This window comes from Suricata suricatta, unplaced genomic scaffold (assembly GCF_006229205.1).
Source record: "Suricata suricatta isolate VVHF042 unplaced genomic scaffold, meerkat_22Aug2017_6uvM2_HiC HiC_scaffold_386, whole genome shotgun sequence".
Classification (NCBI taxonomy): Eukaryota; Metazoa; Chordata; class Mammalia; order Carnivora; family Herpestidae; genus Suricata; species Suricata suricatta.
This window is the reverse complement of record NW_021885546.1, coordinates 1-3,823: the sequence shown is the minus strand read 5'-3', so window position 1 is coordinate 3,823 and position 3,823 is coordinate 1. Positions and strand designations below refer to the sequence as shown.

General features: G+C 45.9%; 1 long non-coding RNA gene and 1 other non-coding gene across 2 annotated transcripts; one reads left to right on the top strand and one right to left on the bottom strand.

The window, feature by feature from the left end:
- Window positions 1–1,282: 1,282 nt before the first annotated feature.
- LOC115285076 lies at window positions 1,283–3,067 on the bottom strand. Its single transcript, XR_003905413.1, has 2 exons — window positions 2,834–3,067; window positions 1,283–1,718 (listed from the first exon to the last, which is right to left on the bottom strand). It is a non-coding gene; the product is annotated as an uncharacterized LOC115285076 (long non-coding RNA).
- Window positions 3,068–3,570: 503 nt separating this feature from the next.
- Window positions 3,571–3,644, top strand: TRNAT-AGU. The gene has a single exon. It is a non-coding gene; the product is annotated as a tRNA-Thr (tRNA).
- Window positions 3,645–3,823: the final 179 nt, after the last annotated feature.

The window sequence follows — 3,823 nt, the reverse complement described above, 5'->3', positions numbered from 1 at the left end:
TATAATTTTTGATACAGCGTATGCTTAATTACTATTTTTTCAATTATCCAAACAATATATACTCCATAACATAAATATTTTAAACAACACATAGAAACACCAACAGTATCTTATTCTCCCCCCGTTAATAATCAATATCATTAGTCATCAAAAATACACATGAAAATTGCAAAGAAACTGCACTATATCCTGGACTGCATAGCCAAATTCAGCATGGCTGACAGTATCCAGTACTGGCGAGTCTATGACGCAACCAGAAGCCTCATCCGTGGTTGTTAACGGTGCGTGCACTTAATGCGTGCATTTTGGAAAACTGTGTAGCAACATCTAATAAAGTTAAACCCACATAGATCCTGTGGTCCAGCAATTTCTACTTATATCCGTGTATCTACATACCTATCTATTAATGAATCTGCGTCTATTTCTGTATCTATCTATCTATCTGTCTGTCTGATGAATGAGTTGTTATGTTCACTTAAGATCACCCACGAGAGGGTTCGGTGGCATTTGTGGCCTAGAACTGGAACCATATGGCCACCATCAGCAGTAGAATGAACAAGTAGAATGAACAGGTAAGTTGTGATGTAACCAAAGGGAAGTTGATGTAACGGAACAAAATGTTTTTACAGATAAAAACAAAGATGAATCCAAAGGCAATATTGAGGGAAAGAAGCCAGACGGAAGAATGCAGATTTATTTTGATTTAATGTGTATAAGACGCAAAATAAAAAACAGCTCATACTCTGAGAGCCTGGACCAGTGGTTGACTTTGGGACAACAGCAAATGAGAGGGTGTAAACTTGTAAAAATCATCAAGGTGTGTGCTTACGATGTGCTACCTTTATTCTATGTAATTTACACCTTCATAAAATGAAAGGGGAAAGGAAAAACAACTCAAAGAATAAAAATATTTGAGGTCCAAACTAGAAATCACCTCAATGATGTTTTCTTGAATTCTTTCAAGAAGCTTTGAATTCCCTACAGCTATCTAATTCATATCCTTAGAAAACCTATATAAAAGTTTATCACCGTTTTTTCATTCTTCCTTTGATACTAAGGAAACTTGAATATGGTCACACGTTGTGTAAATTTGTTAACTTTTTTCTTTGTATAGTTAACGTACAGTGTTGAATTAGTTTCAGGGGTACAGTATAGTGACCGCATGGTCTGATTGTTACGTTGGTATGATTATTTTCAAAATGGGAAAAATGTAACATTTTAAGAAAACGATACAAAAAAAGGTACTTACTTTCCTGAAATGTAGCCTCCTAAAAGACAAATATGCTGTTCAGAAAAATTTATTTAGGGAGTAATTGACAAAAGACAGTGCCAGGGCTTGCCAAGATAGCCCCGTTGGGAGAGCCTTAGACTGAAGATCTAAAGGTCCCTGGTCCAATCCTGGGTCTCGGCAGGCGTTACTGGTCTACTTTTGCAAATGCTGTGACCTGCCTCCTACTGATTGGCCTCCTAAACCGTGAACACCGATCCACACCAAATGCCAGCCGCCTTCAAGAAGTTAAGTCCACAGCGCCCTTTATGTGGGAAGGAACCGCATACATTGACCCTGACCTTCCTGGAAAGGGCTCTTGTAAACTCTCTGGCAAAATGCACTTCTACATCCGGACACCCACGTTCCTCCACAGCGTCCAGCAGTTCCCTGAGGTAAAGAAAGGGGCCGCAGGGCCTTTTCCAGAGCACTCGCAGGTTACAAAATGCATCTATAAGAATCAGGGCAAGAGCACTTTCAGATCTTCCCTTAATTACCTTTGTTTCTGCTTAGACTCAGCATCCCCCCTGCAGACCCTTGTGTGGTCACTGCTTTGACTCCCCTAAGGAGTTTTGCTTATTTTATCCAGCATTTTGGTTTACAGCTGTATGGACAGTCCTAGCACCTCATTTTACTGCAGAAAGGTGAGAATGATAGTTTAAACATAAATTGAATTTTAGTAGTATTTATTAAGATTATATGTGACTATATATACACATGCTGTAAAATATCATAGGCATTGTGAATATTGCTTTATTATCTTTTCTGAGACTGTTGGATAATTAGCGGAGTCTAATCTGGAACATAACATGCATCGTGTGAATGTCTCTTACAAGACATTTGCTACAGATGCTACATTGTGTATGGCCAAGGACACAGGAGGGGATATTAAAGATATGCTGGACTATTGATAGGGCATTTGGGGAAGGACAAAGGAGAAGAGGAGGACTCTGGGTCTCCGAGGAGGATTTGAGGGTAGTTAGAGTCTAGGATCGATGGAGGTTCCTTCTATCCCATTGTGTGAAAGGGCGGGATCTTTCCATGAGAGCTTCTTCTGATCCGGAATCACTACCTTCCTACTCAGTATTTCATTTAAAAGCAGGTACAGAAAAATACAGTTGTTGGACTTGGGAACTTCAGCCTATCTGGGAAGGGAACTGGAGATGGGGTGGGGTGAAGACAGCTGACCCACATCCTAGGTTTCATAGGGTGGGAACGGTTTTTTGTAGGAGAGCGACTGCGGGCGCCCATGATTGTCCCGGAAACCCCAGGGCGGAGTCAAGAAATCTGGGAGTCCGACCGCCCTGGAAACGCCATTTGTCCTTGGACAAAGGAGTCCAGGGTAGTCCTTTCGGCTTTTCAAGGCCAGCAAACAAGAGAGGTGCATCACGGTCCGCTTTGCCTGCGGACCCCGGGGGCCCGGGACCCAGAGGCCACCTCGGAGGCTCGGAAACCCTGGGTCCCCGGACTCGAGCCCTCAACCCTGGACACCTCCAGAGTGGATGGACCTTGGAGTCTCGTGCGCTGCCCTGCGCCAGCGTCGGCTTTGAAACCAACAGTCCTCACCTGTTGATTCTCTTCGCTCTAAATACAAGTTTTCTCTGAAAGTCATCAGCACGGACGTTCGAAAAACACAATGGAAGTAACCGACGTGCAACACCTTCAACCTGTCTCAGGGGACGGGCCGGTCGCAGCTGGCTAACTCCGGGGGTCCCCTGGTTCGCACGCCGACGTCTGAGTGACACCGAGCAGGTGCCATCGGGAGCCGCCAGCACCCCGCTTCTGCGGACCTCCGCGGCCCTGCTCTCCCAACCCCAGACAGGACAGCAGGCGTGACGGTGCTGCGGGGGGCCGCGGTCCCGGCTGTGACGTCAGGGCAGGTGTGTGCGGTGCCTCAGAGACCCCGCGCACCTGCGCCTTTCGTCCGTCCATCGCGCTGGTCTCCTTTCCTTGTGGGGAACCGACCGGAACTGGGTGGGTCACTGAGGCACGAGTCCTGCAAGAGAAGTTGGCAACGGGTGATCCAGAGTTCTAGACTTGCCTCTACCAAGGGGAAAGCCCCTTCACCACAGCTGAAAATCCCGTGACAGTGCTCTCCCCACACACGGGCCACACTAGGGCTCTGTGCAAGTGGGTGCTCCAGTCCAGATCCGAAGAGCTCCGAGTGTGGACTTCTCATTACAGTCCGTGAATATGGTTCAAAGGTCTTCGAAGCCTGAGGAGAAAGAAAAGAGAGACTCTTTAGTTTTGGGCAAACAAAACTAAAATGACCTTCTATTCTTAGAAAAGTTTTCCTCCCGAGTGGCCGGTTAGCTCAGTTGGTTAGAGCGTGGTGCTAGTAACGCCAAGGTCGCGGATTCGAGCCTCTTATGGGCCATGTACGACAGCATTTCGGTCTGTCGGACCCCACATAGCCACTCATCAGGATCAAAAGTCCAGGCCTTCTTCTTCTCAAGAAGGCTATGTATTTTAGCTTCACTTTGCTCGTTTTTAATTAAAAGTAACTAGACTCACTAGGGATTCCTAAAGCAACTTGAGGGAGTGAGGTGCGAGTGA